The following is a 21,216-nucleotide window of genomic DNA, read 5'->3' as shown; positions in this document are numbered from 1 at the left end:
TTCTCATAAATTTACAACTTTTTTCTTGTAAATTTACAATTTTATTCTTGGAAATTTATGACTTTATTCTCATAAATTTACGACTTTTTTTCTTGTAAATTTATGACTTTATTCTTGGAAATTTATGACTTTATTCATGCAAATCTATGACTTTATTCTAATAAATTTACGACTTTTCTTCTTGTAAATTTGCAATTTTATTCTTGTAAATTTATTGACTTTATTCTTGGAAATCTATGACTTTATTCTCATAAATTTATGACTTTTTTTCTTGTAAATTTACAATTTTATTCTTGGAAATGTATGACTTTATTTTCATAAATTTACGATTTTTTTTCTTGTAAATTTACAATTTTATTCTTGGAAATTTATGACTTTATTCTTGGAAATCTATGACTTTATTCTCATAAATTTACAACTTTTTTCTTGTAAATTTACAATTTTATTCTTGGAAATTTATGACTTTATTCTCATAAATTTACGACTTTTTTTCTTGTAAATTTATGACTTTATTCTTGGAAATTTATGACTTTATTCTTGCAAATCTATGACTTTATTCTAATAAATTTACGACTTTTCTTCTTGTAAATTTGCAATTTTATTCTTGTAAATTTATTGACTTTATTCTTGGAAATCTATGACTTTATTCTCATAAATTTATGACTTTTTTTCTTGTAAATTTACAATTTTATTCTTGGAAATGTATGACTTTATTTTCATAAATTTATGATTTTTTTTCTTGTAAATTTACAATTTTATTCTTGGAAATTTATGACTTTATTCTTGGAAATCTATGACTTTATTCTCATAAATTTACAACTTTTTTCTTGTAAATTTACAATTTTATTCTTAGAAATTTATGACTTTAGTCTTGGAGATCCATGACTTTATTTTCATAAATTTATGTCTTCTTTTCTTGTAAATTTACAATTTTATTGTTGGAAATTTATGACTTTATTCTTGGAGATCCATGACTTTATTTTCATAAATTTACGACTTTTTTTCTTGTAAATTTACAATTTTATTCTTGGAAATTTATGACTTTATTCTTGGAGATCCATGACTTTATTTTCATAAATTTATGTCTTCTTTTCTTGTAAATTTACAATTTTATTGTTGGAAATTTATGACTTTATTCTTGGAGATCCATGACTTTATTTTCATAAATTTACGACTTTTTTTCTTGTAAATTTACAATTTTATTCTTGGAAATTTATGACTTTATTCTTGGAGATCCATGACTTTATTTTCATAAATTTATGTCTTCTTTTCTTGTAAATTTACAATTTTATTCTTGGAAATTTATGACTTTATTCTCATAAATTTACAACTTTTTTTCTTGTAAATTTACAATTTTATTCTTGGAAATCTATGACTTTATTCTCATAAATTTACGACTTTTTTTCTTGTAAATTTGCAATTTTATTCTTGGAAATTTATGACTTTATTCTTGGAAATCTATGACTTTATTTTCATAAATTTACGACTTTTTTTCTTGTAAATTTGCAATTTTATTCTTGGAAATTTATGACTTTATTCTCATAAATTTACGACTTTTTTTCTTGTAAATTTATGACTTTATTCTTGGAAATTTATGACTTTATTCATGCAAATCTATGACTTTATTCTAATAAATTTACGACTTTTCTTCTTGTAAATTTGCAATTTTATTCTTGTAAATTTATTGACTTTATTCTTGGAAATCTATGACTTTATTCTCATAAATTTACAACTTTTTTCTTGTAAATTTACAATTTTATTCTTGGAAATTTATGACTTTATTCTCATAAATTTACGACTTTTTTTCTTGTAAATTTATGACTTTATTCTTGGAAATTTATGACTTTATTCATGCAAATCTATGACTTTATTCTAATAAATTTACGACTTTTCTTCTTGTAAATTTGCAATTTTATTCTTGTAAATTTATTGACTTTATTCTTGGAAATCTATGACTTTATTCTCATAAATTTACAACTTTTTTCTTGTAAATTTACAATTTTATTCTTGGAAATTTATGACTTTATTCTCATAAATTTACGACTTTTTTTCTTGTAAATTTATGACTTTATTCTTGGAAATTTATGACTTTATTCATGCAAATCTATGACTTTATTCTAATAAATTTACGACTTTTCTTCTTGTAAATTTGCAATTTTATTCTTGTAAATTTATTGACTTTATTCTTGGAAATCTATGACTTTATTCTCATAAATTTATGACTTTTTTTCTTGTAAATTTACAATTTTATTCTTGGAAATGTATGACTTTATTTTCATAAATTTACGATTTTTTTTCTTGTAAATTTACAATTTTATTCTTGGAAATTTATGACTTTATTCTTGGAAATCTATGACTTTATTCTCATAAATTTACAACTTTTTTCTTGTAAATTTACAATTTTATTCTTGGAAATTTATGACTTTATTCTCATAAATTTACGACTTTTTTTCTTGTAAATTTATGACTTTATTCTTGGAAATTTATGACTTTATTCTTGCAAATCTATGACTTTATTCTAATAAATTTACGACTTTTCTTCTTGTAAATTTGCAATTTTATTCTTGTAAATTTATTGACTTTATTCTTGGAAATCTATGACTTTATTCTCATAAATTTATGACTTTTTTTCTTGTAAATTTACAATTTTATTCTTGGAAATGTATGACTTTATTTTCATAAATTTATGATTTTTTTTCTTGTAAATTTACAATTTTATTCTTGGAAATTTATGACTTTATTCTTGGAAATCTATGACTTTATTCTCATAAATTTACAACTTTTTTCTTGTAAATTTACAATTTTATTCTTAGAAATTTATGACTTTAGTCTTGGAGATCCATGACTTTATTTTCATAAATTTATGTCTTCTTTTCTTGTAAATTTACAATTTTATTGTTGGAAATTTATGACTTTATTCTTGGAGATCCATGACTTTATTTTCATAAATTTACGACTTTTTTTCTTGTAAATTTACAATTTTATTCTTGGAAATTTATGACTTTATTCTTGGAGATCCATGACTTTATTTTCATAAATTTATGTCTTCTTTTCTTGTAAATTTACAATTTTATTGTTGGAAATTTATGACTTTATTCTTGGAGATCCATGACTTTATTTTCATAAATTTACGACTTTTTTTCTTGTAAATTTACAATTTTATTCTTGGAAATTTATGACTTTATTCTTGGAGATCCATGACTTTATTTTCATAAATTTATGTCTTCTTTTCTTGTAAATTTACAATTTTATTCTTGGAAATTTATGACTTTATTCTCATAAATTTACAACTTTTTTTCTTGTAAATTTACAATTTTATTCTTGGAAATCTATGACTTTATTCTCATAAATTTACGACTTTTTTTCTTGTAAATTTGCAATTTTATTCTTGGAAATTTATGACTTTATTCTTGGAAATCTATGACTTTATTTTCATAAATTTACGACTTTTTTTCTTGTAAATTTGCAATTTTATTCTTGGAAATTTATGACTTTATTCTCAGAATATTACATGTTTTTTCCTCATAAACTTACAACTTATTCTTGTAAATGTACTGCTTTTTTTTCCATAAATGCACGTCTTTATTGTCGTAAATGTACGACTTTATTCTAACATTCGTAACAGGCATTGCCTGAGACAGCTATGTGTCCTGGAACATTATGACTTTTTTTCCTCATGAATGTAAGGTTTTTTTTCTTGTACATTGACGACTCTCTTCTCATAAATTTACGACTTTTTTTCTTGTAAATTTACAATTTTATTGAGGATGATTCCCTGCGAGAATCCATTCATGTGTCTTGAACGTGGGTGTCTGTGTGTGCGTGCGTTGATATGTACATCACGTCGTTGTCATAAACATCCATCACAAGATTACAGACGATGGCGAGAGAGGGCATCATTCTTCGTGTTTGGATCTCAGGTGCAGTTTTGACCGTCAACAAGGACAATAACATAACATATGAAACTAGGCTGGGCTGACCAAATGTTTTTCCAGGACATGTCCTGTTTTCACGTCCTGTCTTGCCGTTTTAAGTGATGAAAGTGTCCTGGTTTTCACTCTTTTCACGCATTAGGACACTCTGCTGCATGACAATGCCGCTTTTTGAAATAGTGTTGTCTCAAAAATATTGGTTACGTTCCAATACTTATCTCATTCAATACCGAAGACGCACTTACACGTTTTTCTAAACCCGAACGCCCGATCCCTACAACATATTTATACGTCTTTTACATTCTTTGGCGCGTGGCAAAAAGAGGTGATGACGCAAATCTCCACTAACGCATTTCGCTTCCGAGCAATTTTAAGCCATAAAACCGGCCACAGGGATCAGCAGGGATCATGTGAATGGAAGAATCACACCTGACAGGAAGGAGGAAGTGAGAGAGCGTGGAGGAGTGTAGCGTACAGAAGGTTACTCATTGTAGGGAAATTTGAACGCACACACAGTTCAGTTCCAAATGTGAAAACTGTAAATACTTCATGGTGTTATATTTGTAAGTAAATTGTTATTTTGATGTAAAAGAAACACTTTTTTGTGTGGTTTATGTTGGTATAGTTGTTTAGATATTTGAGCTGTCAAAAGCAAAAACTATTTGTGTCCAAGTGAAAGTTATGCTTGAAACGAGAGGTAAATTGAGAGCTTTGCCTTCTGGCTCCGCCCTCTCTTCACCACGACGGGCCGGTACAGCGACCGAATTACTACGCCGATCCGCCTATCGAGCTCACGCTCCAACCGTCACTCACTCGTGACCCCGAGATGCTTGAACTCCTCCACATTTCCAACCCGGAGGGAGCAAACCAAACTTTTCCGACTGAGAACCACGGCCTTTTCCTTCACTTTACAGCATTAAACAAACCAAAAGTTTGAACAATTGGTCACAATCTCAACTACTGGTGACTCGCTCCAGAACTTATGAGAAGAAAGTGGCCTGACAACAGTCCTGGCATCAACCAAAACGAACCTAACATGTGGGAATCGCTCGGGCACGCCGTAATGCCCAACCAAACAAAGCTGGGGCGCGGGGAGAAGTTGTCATTTTGTAACTGTTGAACTTTTGGTTGCTGTAAATTTCTCAACACACGAGCAAAATGATCACTCTAATACCCGAGTTGGTATGAAATTCACAAAAGACGCCACATTTCTGACACCAGGCGGCATGAAATCTGCTCCGTTCAGCGTCAAATGCTGACAACCTCCCGGAGTCCTGGGTCAGTGCCACTCGCCAACCTGTTGTCACGTCGCTGTCGAAATGTCATCCGCCATATCCATTGCTCATTCTGATTTGAGCGCATTAAGCAGATGGGCTGATGTATTTAGCGTGAGGCTGTGTGGAGCCTTATAGAAAGCCCACGCCACCGCCGCCGCCGCCGCCGCCGCCGCCGCCACGCTTGCTGAAGGAGATTGTTTATGACAGCTTCGCGGCTGCAGACAGCAGACAGTGTGCTGCAGGACAGCTTCTATTATTGCAGCGCGCATCAGCATGAGCAAACAAGCACCAGGCACAGCCAGTAAACACACTCGCGAAAAAGAACACATCGTAAAAACCGTAGAGATCAAAGCTAAAAACATTTTCACCCACTCACGTTGTAGATGTTACAGGACAGAATGCTCACATCTTATCACCCCCTCACATTCCCACCTGTGCAGCGCCACGAGAGACATCCGACGCTATACATCGGGTGTTCCCGACTCTGTTCTGCCGCAGATGGGAACATATTGGACAACTCTCTTTAGACGGTTTAATATCTTCTAAAAATAACTGTCACGGTTTGTCTCCTCAAAGACGAAGAGCGGCTTTGCACTTTGGTAAAAAAAGGTGAGTGACATGATGGGACTGACTTTGTAAAGGTTTTTTTTTGAAACTGCACTCAAGCTTAAGTAAACGTTTAAAGGACTTGGAGTTGCGGTGACGACATTAGAAGAGCTATTAACGAGACTTAATGAGGACAACAGAGAGCTCCATCACGAAGGTGCATAATTATTTTTATTTTCTCCTCTTTTATATTTAAGAATAATTACCAGAGGTCCTGTACTTTTGTTTATATACAGTAAAGGGGGTAAATACTTGATCCCCTGGTGCTTCTGCAAGGTGGAGATGGCAACAGTCTGCTCTCCCCCTGATGAATGGGGCCATGTGCTGTAGAATATTGGATGGCAACCTCCTGGCCGCAGCCGGAACACTGAAGACGGGTCGTGGATGGGTCTCCCAGCAGGACAATGACCCAGAATATCTGGCCAAAGCAACAAAGGGGTGGGTCAAGAAGAAGCACGTCAAGATCCTGCCGTGTCCTCGCCAGTCTCCAGACATTAACGCCATTGAAAATCTGCAGAGGGAGCTGAGATTTTGCGTTGCCAAGTAAGTGTAAAGAAGAGTGGACTAAAATCCCTCCGGAGATGTGTGCAACCACAAGAAATGTCTAACACCTGCACTTGTTTTTTTACAGTGGTACCATGTTTTTTTTTAGTAATTACTTCCAAAAAAAGACGTAAACTGAATTGTATAAAAACCGAAGCAATTTTTCTCATAAGAACTAATGTAAATCCAATTCATCTGTTTCAGACACCTAAAAAACACTCTCCTGTTCGATCCGGCCCTTTTACCAGGACGGGACCACCCAGGTTCTTGAATTTTTTTCAACTGCGAAATAACTCATCTTGAGTTCAAAAGTAAGTTTAATGATTGATTCTATTTGGAGTGAATACAAGCGATTGTAATGCCAGCACTGGAGAGAACGGTCAGCCACCCAGTCTAGCAAGGTCCGAGTAGTCTGTAAACAGAATTCCACTTCCTCGTAAGCCTTTTGTGGAGGCGGTCCTATTCATTAAGAAACTTCCCGTTTACTGTTTGCTGGTGTATTATCTGATCTAGTTTCAAACAGTCCTGGCTTGGTGGCTAGACGTCTCAGCCAGGAGACAGTAAGGTGACTCCTAATGAAACTATATGTCTGTGTGTGTTTGTTCCAAGTGAAAGGCTTTGTCATTGTGAACAAGCACAAATATGTTCCAGTAGTAGCCAAAACCGTGGAAAATATTCCATTCCGAACACCTCAGACGCTGTATACGCCGATCCAAAGCATCCCAAACATGCTCAGTGGGTGACATGTCCGGTGAGTACGGGGGCCTTGCTAGAACTGGGATGTTTCCAGCTTCGGGGAATTGTGTACAGATCATGTGTGTTGTTATCCTGCAGCATGGGATGGTTGTGGATGTATTGCGCAACAATGTGATCGTGTTGCTGTGTTACCTTCTGACCCCATGTTGTACTTTGCCATGTGTTCTTCCTTAAATTCAATAGTGTTTCTCCCCTTCTTTAGCAAATTGCTGGCACTGGCAATGTTCTTTGGCTCCGTGGCGAGTGAAACGGACTACTTTGTTACGCGCAATGTTGACCGAGAACCGGGGTTTACGCAAACATTTTTTGGTCGGAAACCGAATCATATAAAAACTGAGGCGCTGGAAAACAATAGTTTGACTAACGTTTGAAATATTCATTTTATATTTTCTTTTTTTTCCAGGACATCTGCTGATATTCTGTCTCTTGAAATAAATCTATCATAAAAACGTATGGGCTGGTGATGTCTTCGTAGGGTGGTAAACTTACAAAACCAGCAAGGGATCAAATATTCGGTCCCCTCCCCTTGTTTAAAAAGAGCACATGCAGCACCTGGCAACTCAGTTCATTGTGATGTTTCGCTGAACACATTGTGTGAGGCCACCGACGTTCAACAAATACTACAGACCTCGGTTTGAGAGATCTGTGCCTTCAGATGAGACGCGAGAGGGTAGGAAAAAAAGAGCAAGGATGACTATAAAAGATGACAGACGTCAACCGGTTTCTCAACGCCTCCCAGCCTTTATAATGCAATTTTTATATTCCTCTTTGTTTCTTTACATTTCTCATTTTTCCCCTCATCTCTTTGAGCTTTGGACAAGTTCTCTCAGCGCGCCTGGATGAAACACTCCACTGTGCTCACAGGCACCGTGTGCGATGCATGCATAACACAGAAGGTCTCTGGGAGCAGGACTTTGAAATGTCTTTAGCGTCTTGTTGCTGGACATCGATCCGGCCGGCTTTAAGTGCAAACATTTTTAAACGTCCCTGTGATGCTAATTCTGCTTCCTCATCCTGCTTTCGTTCGCTTGGGCTGGCGTCTTTTTCTTTAATTGCCACATCTTTACACTCAACAGTCTAAATGATGTCACATTTCTTTTTAATTAGTCTTTCCTTCGAGCCTGACAAACTTGTGAAGATTTTGAGGCCACAGTAAGTACAAAAACTTCAGTAGCCTTTATGCTGATTGAGAGAGATCAGACAAACTTCTAAAACGGAAGCGTAACCAGAGATGGGTTAACTTAACAAAAAATAAAAAATGCTGGAATTTTATCCCAGGATAGAATTAATTGGGGGAGAACATCAAAAGGGCTCTGGAGGTGGAATAGGAGACAGAGGAGAATAAATCCTTGTGAAGCTCCATAACAAAGAGGTCACAAAAGGGAGAGGGCGTGCTTGCCTTCAGCTTCAACACAGCTGCCAAAACACTAGGATGAGAAAAAAACGCTGTCCTGACGGCCTAAAAGTCCAGTCTACTATCGGTTTCAGGGTTCTATTACATCAGGAGGTGATACGACTGTCTAGATAATCCAGAAATTCACAGTCTAGGTTTGATTTTGGGTTTATATAACAGTAGGAGATAAAACCGTGTACGTGGTCCAGAACTCCACAGTATAGATCTGCTTTAAGTTTCTATAACATTAGTAGGATATAAAACTCTATGGTCTACAAGTCCACAGTATGGCTTCTGTTTTAAGTTTCTAACATTAGGAGGAGATAAAACTGTCTAGATGATCCAGAAATTCACAGTCTAGGTTCGGTTTCAGGCTTCTAAAACATTAATGGCAGATAAAACCGTCTAGATGGTCCGGAACTCCACACTGTAGGTTCTGTTTTAAACTTGTCTAAAGTCAGTCAGCGATACAACTGTTTAGCTTGTCTAACATTAGCCGGAGCTAAAACTGTTTTGGTCACATGTGTCAAACTCAAGGCCCGGGGGCCAGATGTGGCCCGCCACCTAATTTTATGTGTCCCGCAAAAGCCTGGGAATAATGTGTGTCATTCACGCACTTCACCTTTTTCCTTCTTTTAAAGTATTCATTCTTTCACTTTAACAAAAAAATCTACTACATGCATTTCTTCTAATATTTAATATTATCTGATCATGCAACAAGATATTCCAAGCACTTTTTTGTTATGAAAAATAAGTACTTGAATGCATATACTGTATGTTATTGACATTCTCACTTCACTTCTCATTTCAAAGCAAGTTATCCATCTAAAAAATCAAATGCATGGGTAATAACTTGACGTGATATTCATATTTATATTGATATCTTTCAACAGTTACAAGTGGCCCTCTGAGGGCAGCCATAACTGCAACGTGGCCCTCATTGAAAACAAGTTCAACACCCCTGGTCTCGGTCATTCAGACGTCCACAGGTTTGGTTTCAGCTTTCTCTACCATTACTCAGGGATACGACAGTCTATATGGTCCAGATGTCCACAGTATAGGCTATGTTTGAATTTTGTATAAGCAAGAGCTAAAACTGTCTAGAGGGTCCAAAAGTTTACAGTATAGACTCAGTTTTAAGTTCTGATAACTTTGGTTGTCGAACTTGTGAAGAAATACACAGTCTAGGTTTTGCCAGGGTTCTATAACACTACAGCTTCAAAAAACTGTCAAGATGGATCAAAAGTCCAACGTTTAGTTTCTGTTTTATTGGTTTTTATAACACAAAACTGTCATGATGGTCCAACAGGGCACAGTCTAGGTTCTGTCTTTTTTTTTTTTCAATATATATATATAAGTTTACTCTACAGTTTGCATATCGCCAGAACCGGTCCACGGATGATGCAGTCAACACTGCCATCCACACAGCCCTTTCTCACCTTTCTCACCTACAGGGCCAGGACACATACGTCAGAATGCTATTTATAGACTATAGCTCTGCTTTTAATACAGTCAGCCCCCACAAACTCACAAATAAGCTCCTCACACTTGGCCTGTCTCCCTCCCTCTGTAACTGGGTGTTTAACTTTCTCACAGGCAGACCCCAGTCAGTCAGAGTCCACAATCGCACATCCAGCTCAAGAATTGTGAGCACTGGGACCCCACAGGGGTGTGTGCTGAGTCCACTCCTCTACACGCTCTTCACCTACGATTGCGTGGCCTCCCAGAATAACACCAGCATCATTAAATTTGCGGATGAGACTACAGTCATCGGACTGATCACTGGTGGTGTTGAAACGTCATACAGAAGAGAGGTGGCGGACCTCATAGCTTGGTGTCGTGATAACAATCTCCTTCTCAATACAGATAAGACTAAAGAGATGATCATCGACCCAAGAACAAGGGAAAAGGAGCCACATAGACCCCTGTTTATTGATGAGACTGAGGGTGAAAACCTTCAAGTTCCTTGGCACACACATCAGCGAGGACCTCACCTGGTCTCACAACACCCAACAAATTCTGAAGAAGTCCCAAAGGAGACTGTACTTCCTGAGAAGACTGAGGAAATTTGGCATGTCCACCACAATCCTTAGTTGCTTCTACAGATGCACTATCAAAAGTGTCCTTACCGCCTCCATCACTGTTTGGTACGGTAACTGTACAACACGTGATAGGAAGGCACTCCAGCGGGTGATCAAGACCTCACAGAACATTGTTGGGGCACCTCCCCTCACTGCAAGACATTTATACATCTAGAGTCCTACGCAGAACACACAACCTCATCAAGGACAGCACACATCCACAACACTCAGTATTCACACTCCTACCGTCAGGCAGACGCTACAGGAGTTTGAAGTCCAGGACCACAAGGCTGGCAAACAGCTTTTACCCACAGGCCATCAGGCTTCTCAACGAAGCACTCGCACACGCCGCACGCAACACACGCACACACTCATAGCACTTTATTTATTTATTTATTTATTTATGTATTTATTTATTTGTATTATTTACTTGTATTATTGTCTCTTCTGTTGTTGCTTAATTTATTGGTATATATGTTTATGTGTGTATTTATGTTTATGTGTTTATGTTTCTTATGTTCTTATTCTTTCTTGTGTTTTCTTTCTTTTCTTGGGAGAATGAACAGAATAAGATTTTCATTGCATGGTATAACTGCTGTTTTACCATGCACATGACAATAAAACTCTCTTGAATCTTGAATCTTGAAGTTTAGGATACGTTCTGCTACTAAACGATCAGTCCCGAATATACGTAGATTTCAAGATGATCCCAAAGGATTCTACTTATAGGTTTCTATACTACAATACTGTACCTGTGAAAGATAAAACTTTGTAGATGGTCCAGAAGTCCGCAGTCTCGGTTCTGTCCTTTCCCCATTTCCAAAATCAGAGGGGTATAAAAACTGGCAAGAACGACCAATAGTCCACATCAACTTTCCTTTTTGTAGGTTTCTAGGACACCCGTGCAGGACACAAGTGCACGAGTGGAAACATTTGAATGAGACTGAAAGCCAAAAGCGACCTCTTCCTTTTCACATTGATGACCTTATTTTTTTTGGTTGACCACTGGAGAGTTTTTAAATTGTCCTAATATCACGTTCACTTCAGCTTTCTGTGCCTGGTTGGTGAGTGAAGCGCTCTCTCCATCTAATGCATTCATATATTCACAGCAATGTCGTGTTTGCAAGCATACCCTGTATTTTACTTGCTTGTGCGTTTGCGCGCGTGTGTGCGCGTGTGTGTGTGCGGTGCGTTCGACAGCTCCTTGCTGTTTTGCGCTAATGGAGAACATGTGGTAATAACAGTGATCTATCACAGCAAAGGCACAACTCTGCCAACCACCGTGTGAACAGAAGCAGGAACAGCGGGAGAGAACAGATGACACTAAGGACAACTCTAAGAAACCATGGGAGTATCCTATATGCAGTAGGGCGCATACTGCAATGGACGGTATCACGAGGAAGCTTTAAAGGCTCCCTGACATGGTTCATCAACTTTGCTTCAATATGTTGTGTGTTGTTTGTAATTATGTTCGACATTGTTCAATTTTTCAAAGCGAACGCGGTAAATTCACAAAAATCACATGACTGGTTCATGGTACAAGCCATGACGAGCCAGCTCTTGCAGTTCAGCCTCATTTCCGGAAGTGACGCCATCGGGGTACTATCACTCAGGTACACAAACATAGCGGTGTACGAGACGGAGGATGTTTACAGTGATTCTAGCGTAGATTTGAGCAATGTGTCCATAGTTTGAGGAGGAAGAAACATTTGGAGATGAAATAGAGACCTTGCAGAACATGGACCTAAGCCTTCAGGCATGGAGATGAAGATCGGTCGCCTTCAAAACACAGAATGATAAGTGTCAATTACTCTGGAGTTGCTTATCCTTCAATTATTGTTTTAAATCGGCTTCCTAACGAGCGTAAAGTGGCCTTTATAGCCTGTTTGGGTGTATGTGTGGCTAAACGTTCACCGCTGTCACAGTAAACAAATCACTGTGAAAAGATGTTTATGTAGCATGTATAATGCTTTGCAGCCTTGTCGCTACCATGGAATAGTGTTTACGAGACATTATGTAAACAACTCTGTTCTGTGGCAACACAGTTTCAATTCTTCCTTGTTTTGGTGTTTTTTTCCTGAGTACCGGCGGAATGGCATCCCAAATTGTGTTCATACCATACTTTTAAGCGAAAAGGTTTTCCTTCGAAGCAGTCATCAGTGAAATGGTGACTGCAAAGCAAAGAACTCTCAGGTGGTCGTCCATTTGTCTCGTTCTCTGCACTTGCTTTGCCCATTCTTAAATGTTCCTCTTTTGGAAAAGAAAACAAACTTACAGTATCAATCGGATACTATAAACATCCAGCAGCAACTCAACATTTTGGCACGTCTACTATTTTGATGAAAAATATACTGAACCTCGAGAAGCATTTGTTTACTCTGCTTTAGCGGAGAGGTGTCACCCCAATGATGCAATGAGGCTGAGCTGCGAGCTACTTTGTCATGGCTGCCGCCATGACCTATAAATGTAATTTTTGCAAATTTACCAATTGCTTTCAAAATCGAACAATGGAAAACATAATTACAAACAACATATAAAATATTTAAGTAAAGTCGATTAATTATGTCAGGGACGCTTTGAACCAAGAGGTCTAAGTTGGTCGTCTCCCAAACTGAAGGCTTCTGGTTCCCCCGTCCTCGGGTGACCATGTCCAGGTATCCTCGGGCAAGGTACTGAACCCCCAGTTGCTCCTGCGTCATCAGCAGGTAAATGTGGTAACAGTGTCAAAGTGCTTTGAGTACCTTGAAGGTAGAAAAGCTCCATACAAGTGAAAGCCTATTGACCATTGACAAGTTGAACCATGAGACTCGAGATAAGACATTTGCCAACAGCACAGATTAACAACCGATGGGAAAAGCGAAAAGGAAAGCGGGTCTTGTGTTTGTTTGGCCCGGCTCTTCTCTCATATCGAGGGTATTCATTTTCAGTGGGATTCTAATTGAAGCTCAAACATGTCTTCCTTTGTTGATTTACCTTGAAGTATGTAGGTTGCCTGGCTCAAGGCAATCTGCTAAAACTCAAGCACTCATTTACTCCATTGAACAATCTCTGCCAGACAAAGAAAAACACGCTTTTATCCATTTTGTCCCGGAGGTCTTTTTAAAGCAAGCTTGGAAAGCCAAACAACAACAAAAAAAAAGTCTCATCACTCAAATGCTCATTCAGCCTCGTTTCATCAGTTCACCCCCACCAAATGTCAGATTTGCCCTCACCCTCACGCTGCCTCGCTCTCATTTCTCACCTTTCTCAATTGTCACCTGTCTCCGCTCGTTTTATTTTTCGCCCCTCGCTCATTCTTAAGTCATTCTCATTGGCAGCCATCCCTTTCTCTCACATCTCCGCCACCGTGTGTGCTGACTTCCATCGCCCTCAATGCTCAGCTCATCACTCGAATTGCTCTATCTGACTCCATTGTTCCCCTGCGAGTTGCCTCTTTTGCGCTCTGCTGCTCAGTTATGGTGCGAGCTTTTGTGTCAGAAAGGTGCCTGTGAAGTACTGGGGAACACGTGGAGCGCATGTTGCCCCATATGAACCAGCATACCCTACTGGGCGCCAACGTAATAGCTCTATTTCCCATTAGATGTGCATGAGTACCTGATGATGGGTCACTGCATGCATTTAGTCAATTTAAACCACAAAACCACCACTGGAAGGACAAGTGCAATTCGTTTTGATAATGTTTAACCCAAATATGGACTTTTGAGGCTGTCTGCTTGGCTAGCACACTCCAGAATCTTAAAAAGGTGTTGTGATGGTTAGGTAGTACAATGGGGCCACTAGCATTCAAACATCCTACAGTACATCCCGCCTTCTTCCCGCTCAACCACGACTCCCAGTTATCCATAGCTTCCCCACTCCCCCTTTTTGGGCCGAAAGACAAATCCCATTCAGTTTAACTCATAATTTTGAAGACTACTGACATTGTTTTTGTACAATCTGTTCTCTGAAAACGCTAGCCGGTGGACGTGTTGTTGTGTTTTTTGGTTAATTTGGAGCCAAGGAGAGACATCGCCATTAAAGATGTGTCTCGAGTGGCTCCTTTGTTGGCTTGAATGTATGTTTTAGGTTGTTGTCATGCTGTCAGACCCATCCATGTCCCTGTGTGTATTTAGTAAATTCACAATAGATTCAATTTTAGACTCGTAAAAGTGATTTGGTTGAGTGATTTAACTGGTTAGCTGTCGTTATAACTAAATAGTCGACATTTTAGTGTGCATCCCATACAAGCTAAAATACTCAAGGTACTCATAATGGAAGGTCTTGTCCTCCTCATTAGATCTCTACATTCAATTACCTTCTGCTTTTGGTTCTGGTGAGGATAGAATGAATGGATGGACTGGAGCGTATGCTTTGTTTACTTTGCTGCCATGGCAGCCTTTCCACCGTCAAGCCGCATTCATCCCCATTCTCACTTTCTTCTTCCTAAATTCCACCTTCCTCCATCTGGTGGTCTCTCCTAATGGCTGTCACGTTGATGTGGACGCACAGGACCCCGTTTGGTCTCGCTTGTTGTAAATGTGGCTCATTAAAAGAGAGAGGAGGCGCGGAAGGTGACGGGGGTTGTTCATCAAGCTGCTCCACGCACACCACCGTTCTTACTAATGAGTTGCAGACAAGCTGACACCCCGAAACGTCCCCAACAAGGCGGTCATAAATGTATAATGTCGTTAAGGACGGGGGCTTGATTGCGACAAGTTCAAGGTGTTTCACGCTACACGGTCGATATAAGTGGCGACACAGCAGTGGATTGGATGACTAATTTGGTGGGGGGGGGTTGTACAGCACTGGACACAACCATTACAGGAATATGAATGTCGTCGACGGTACACAAAGCCAATTTTGAAGTAATAACAACAATGCAAATCAATTATAGCATACTGCAGAGTAGAGATGGCAATATCAGACAAGGACAATTAGGGAGGTTTTTTTGGTTTTAGGGTTTTTTGTGACAATAAAGCAGGGATCTGGATGGTCTCTCTTTACACTCACAGCAGTGACTCGTAGTTAAGAATATTTGACATCCTTCGAGTAAACCAGCGGTAACTAGCAGTTTCTCAGGTTTAAAATCGAAAACTGAATGAAAATCAGGGAGGTTCTTCGGTTTCTGGGGTGAGTGAACCCGCCAACTCACCCAAAAATAGCTTATAATTGGAAAACCGAGAGGATCAAAAGTGTTGGATGCACATACTGTTGAGAATTGAACAGACTCCAGGAGCTTCCAGACAAAATTGGGAGGATTGGCACCTTACTCCACAGTCAAAACACAAATGTTGTGCTTGGCTATCTAATTATTTGCTATGGATATTTGAACATCTTTCCATAATATAGTAAAGAAGCAGCTAAAAAAAAAAAGAAGCAGTTTCATAATTTTTAAAACAACTTATTAAACAATCATGGAATCAGAAAATCATAAAGATGAAGTGATTTTCCAGGCAAAAATCGGGAGGGTTTAGCATCTTTCTTTATAGTCGTAGAGGTGACTGGTATGTTGTGCTTAGCTATCTTTGTTGCTTGGGTATTTACTTTTAGGATGTCTATTCTATACACTGGGAAACCGTAAGAAGCAGTAGTCAAGGGAAATATTTATTTTACTGACTCGATTTCTTACCCATCCTGCCTTCCCACCAGTGAATTGGCTACTCGAGCCACTTGAGTCACCTGTCGCAGAGCGCAGGTATGCTCGGCAAGCACTCGTGAGTCAGTGAAACCAGAGTCTTCATCGAGTACCCGAGAGTCAGTGAAACCAGAGTCTTCATTGAGTACACATGAGCTTTTGGCCCTCACTTCGTGTCCCAAAACGCCTTCTTTATGGCAGAAAAATGGAATAAGTATGTATTCAGACATAACTGGTAACGTTTGAAACTAACCAGCTGTTGCAAGTCCCCACACTCCAATACAATAATGCAACATTCACAGGTCTACTGAGCACTGGAAAATAGCTGCCATTAGTCTCCCAACTAAAAAGCATCACTTTCACTTTTGCCAGAAAAAAGGTAAAAAGAGTTCAAAGTATTTTTCTTCATCCACAAAGGCCTGTCAGTGTTAAAATATAATTACATGATGACGTCAGCAAGTGCAGACAGAAACAAAGCCCTCTCTCTCACACGCGCACACACACACACGCGCGCACACAATGTACAACAGACACTTACCTGCAGAGGGTTTTTTTTCCCAACGGGAGCATGCAGGAAAAAAAGAGAAATATTTTTTAATACCTCTCAAACACAAAGCATTCTCTGCAGGAGAGAAACAGTTAGTGCCCCATTTTATGCAGGCAAAGCAAGACACTACTAAACTAGTGTCTCCTTCCACATTTGACTGCATTTCCTTGATTAATAATTAATAAAATTGTTATTTTTAAATACATTTGTATGTATGATGATTTTGAAATATATTGCTTCTTCACGACTGATAATGAATTCTGTTCATTTCTACTGCACGCCACAATCAAGCCTTTCTTTTAACTCCTTGGAAAAGAAAAAAAAAAAAGACATCCCGCAAAAAGACATGGTCGCTCTCTCCAGCGCTGGCATTGTAATTGTTTGTATCTATTCCTGTTTGAATTGTAAACTGTTCTCGAGACTCCTAGACTAATTTTACAGCTTTAGGAGACCTTTGTTCAAGCCTATGGCGGAACGCAGGGCTGGCTGAACCTTACTTGAGACTCGTAGCATCATTTCACAGATGGTACAACAAAATAATCTGGGCGAGTCCTAACAGTAACTTTCGAGAACGATCATTGGTAGGGTCCACCATTGTGATGAGGGATGCTTCTTTCTCACGACTTTTCCTCCCAAGATTATTTTGCTGACAAAATGTGGAACGCTCGGGAGCATGAAGGGCAGCGAGGTCAGCCTCTGCTGGTCCACTGGTCAGCACAACACTGCAGCAACAACAGCAAAAGCAGCCAGTCAGAAACAATTTGGACCTATTTCTATTGTGCGCTCGGCTTTCAAACAGCATAGCACTGTGGTCAACGGACTGCGAAACAATGGAGGTAACAACCTGCAGGTGATCCAATCATACCAGAAGACCCGGTTTCTTTTGTCCTCGGGGACCAATTAGAGCGCAACCTACCTTGTGTTGTGTAAAATCTTTAGCACAGCTTTTTAATCACTTCATGGTGAAAGTTTTGCACCTTATTGGCTGTAAGAGCATTTTTAAAAAAGGTCAGGTTCTTGTGGTATGGACATTCAGAACTGAGCTACACACACACACACACACACACACACACACACACACACACACACACACAGGGAAAAGAAGTTCATGGGAGAAGTGGTGTCCCCAGCTTTCATTCAAAGTGTCATGTCTTCCTCTGTGCCCACAGCAGGAGAAAGTGAGACTGACATAACGTAGATGGATAGTACAGTGAGATGGATGGGGAGAGGGAAAGGATGGATCAGGACTGGCCTCTTGTTCCCAGTGCTGTGTCAGCTCTCCTTTCCTGTCTGCCTCCTCCTGTACATTCCTACAGTCCCTCCCGTCCATCCATCCATCCATCTGCCTCCTTGCCTTCATTTATCAGCCAGTCTTTCTACTCCCGAGACTCAAATAATGTGTCTAAAAAGAGGATGAAGAATTGCCTTGAAGGGGGAAGAGGGGGAAAAATGACATTGAAAATGGAGGGGACACAACAAAGCAAGTGACATTTAGTAGAAAACAAGAGCGGTCAATAGCTGCCGGGTGCGTGGTCTACAAACGAGCAAACAACCACCTGGGTCTCGAATTAGCGCTGGTGGCTGTGGGCAACCTCCTGATGTAGATTTTATTAACTCCACAAGATGGCAGAAGCTGCCTTTCAAGTACAGGTGGTCCTCGGTTGTCAGCGGCCCGTGTTTTTGGTTACGTACTCGCACCTTTAAATTAATAAAAACTCTAATTTTGGTCCGTAAACACGAGACGCGCTCACGTAAATATTTACAGCAAGGCGGGGAGGTATATATAATACCTTCTAATGAGTTTTGACACTCTGGAACATTAAGATCTGACTGTCTCCCTTAGGAAAGAAGACTACTGGGGTGGAAAAAAAAAAAGAGGTTGGCTGCCAGATACAGACAAATAAGACTCCACTGTTGCTGTGTCATGAAGTAAAGTGCTCTCCAGCAAGTCCTGCTAGCTTCTTGCAGCACTTAGATGAATTCTTACAGATGCAATGAGTCAGTCCCAAAAGCTTTTTGTTTAAGAGCCGCCGTATTGTGTTCAAGGAAGAAGATAATAAGACAGAACTGCAGCCAAAAAACTCAACATGCACATATTAAAAACACATATTGTAAACCTCACAGTCAGAAATGTTTACTTCCTCCGTGTCTTGGCTGGACTTGGCCGCAAAATATTCACCATAAAATCACCGTGTAACTACTTAATAGCATCAAATTGCTGTCAGCATAGAATGAAGAAACATATCTGAATTCCGAAATGGATTTTCTTTTTTCGGGTCTAACTGGAAATAGTCATTTTTAGCATGGTGCTTCCATTGCCAATTAGATGCAACCATCAGTTGAATGAGGATATTGGCATTGTTTCTGGTATACAATAATCCTTTGTTTATTGCCGTCAATTGGTTCTGGAATCGACTGTGATAAGTGAATTTCCTAAAAAGTAGGGTTCTTTATTTATAAACGAAGTATTTTGGCAGTTAAAGCACCTTCGAAATATGTTTAACATTATTAGGACCCTCTATACATGAAATAACACCTGTATAGTCACCTTTACAACGTAAACCGTAACCCACGCCAAGCTAAAACTCAACTCTGAACCCCCGACATCACTTCCTGTCCACCCCCCCACTCTGCTCCCTGAGCATCGGAGCACATTTACAGCAACACACATGACAACGAGTCTTATTTATGTCTTAAATAGCTTATTTACTCTTATGATGTCTACTATATTAGGTAATATGATTGTAAAGGTGACTATAGGGGTGTTATTTCATGTCTAGAGGGCTCTAATAATGTTAAACACATTAAGAAGGTCGTAAACAGGTTTTTTATGCTCCTAATACAAATATCTCATATATAAATAAGGAACTACTTCGCTTCATCACTCTCAGGTCTGGCACCAATTAACCTCGATAAACGAGGGATTACTGTACTATTTACAAATGGAGGAAAAAAATGTCAATGTGTAAATGTGTAAAATGTGTAAAATGTGTAAAAACAAAGCCCTTCCCTACCCAATATCCCTAAAAGACGCCAGGTGGACGCCTATGAGGAAATGTGGTTTACAGAGGATGCCACATCTGTGCACTATTCTTTCAATGTATACAATTTTAATTTTGTGTCTCTTTTTCTTTGTTAGTGTGGTACTATGTGTAAAATTTTGGGTCCTTTTTTTCAAAGTGAGGATTTTCTTTTTAGCTGTTGAGAGGGTCCGAATGGGTCCTCCGTCTTGATGACGCGCTTGTACGGCGACGCTGAATAAGATTGTGCGTGGTGCAGGTTTATTACAATAAGCTTTGAAAATGATCAGACCGAAACGGGGTGGCAAGCAGATATTTTGCATATGAAATTGATGGCTGATGGCGTGCAGCAGTGTAAGGAAACGTGGTAATGCAAATGAAACACGTATAACTAAACGTGAATGTAAATGTGTGACAACACGGTCAACAAAAATTACGGCTTCCCAGCCTTTCCTTTCTCCCCCTTCCTCCCGCTCAAGCAATTGCACGCCATTCATTGCTTCCGTGTGCGTAAGCACGCACACCCACATGTGCCGACCAACTCACAGCCTGTCTCCTACAGTAGGTATCGCTCACAACACCAAATTGAAACGTGACGTAAACCTTCAGGTCAACACCCAAATCTGACAATTGAAGATTCAGGCCAGCAGCCCCCAGGGCCGCCCACATCGGGTTGCTTCACTGACCAAGATGGCCGGTACGGGTGGATACTCTTCAAGAGGATGGATTAAATGAATTTCACTGTGCTTGTATGTAATAAAAATGTATTTTATTTCATTAAAATACAAATTTAAATGAATAAATAAATTAAACTACTGGTTAAATACTATATATATATACACACATATATACACTAGGGATTCTCCGATCCATCGGCCACCCATCAAAGTCGTCCGTTTTTCGTGAAAAAGCACGCAATGGCCATATGCCGATAAATGCCTTGGCTGGCTAATACTACTGCAGCATGCAGCCTGTAGCGAGCATCTCCCGCCCACTTTCCTGCATGCCAAACCCAAAACAATCACGTCTGCCGTGTGGGATTTCCCTGTCGTTCGTGAGAGTGATATCAATTTTGCATCTCAAACCATGCACGTTGAAAAGCTTCCATTTAAAACGACATTTGAAGAGTATGGTGATGTGATCATCAGTCAAACGGCGGCTAAATGTAGCCAATGCTGGACACTCGCCCGTACAGTCAGAAGACTAGATGACCATCCTTCGTCAGTGGTGGAAGACACCGGGTTAGTCGGCTGCTCCCTCACTTGGAACCCACCTACGTGCTAATGGAAGTCCCGCTAGCGCTCCACCAATGTACTCAATCTCACGTCCAAAGCCTCCTTAAAGAAGGCGTCTCATCCTCGGTAAGTTTCACCAGTGATATATGTTCCCTTCAAAAGGTGAGTTAAATAAATGAAGGTGGTTCCCTTTTTCATATACTTATTTATAT

General features: G+C 39.2%; 1 protein-coding gene and 1 long non-coding RNA gene across 4 annotated transcripts in view; one reads left to right on the top strand and one right to left on the bottom strand.

Moving 5' to 3' along the window:
• The window catches only part of cntnap2a (contactin associated protein 2a), a 297,333-nt gene that overhangs the window by 218,423 nt on the left and 57,694 nt on the right, over positions 1-21,216 (bottom strand). The window lies entirely within an intron of this gene.
• Positions 5,677-6,969, top strand: LOC129173944 (uncharacterized). The gene is made up of 4 exons (XR_008567331.1): positions 5,677-5,818; positions 5,895-5,972; positions 6,052-6,358; positions 6,563-6,969. It is a non-coding gene; the product is annotated as an uncharacterized LOC129173944 (long non-coding RNA).

This window comes from Dunckerocampus dactyliophorus, chromosome 21 (genome assembly GCF_027744805.1).
Source record: "Dunckerocampus dactyliophorus isolate RoL2022-P2 chromosome 21, RoL_Ddac_1.1, whole genome shotgun sequence".
Taxonomy (NCBI): Eukaryota; Metazoa; Chordata; class Actinopteri; order Syngnathiformes; family Syngnathidae; genus Dunckerocampus; species Dunckerocampus dactyliophorus.
Note: the sequence above shows the minus strand (reverse complement) of the source record. Positions and strands in the feature narration are given on the sequence as shown.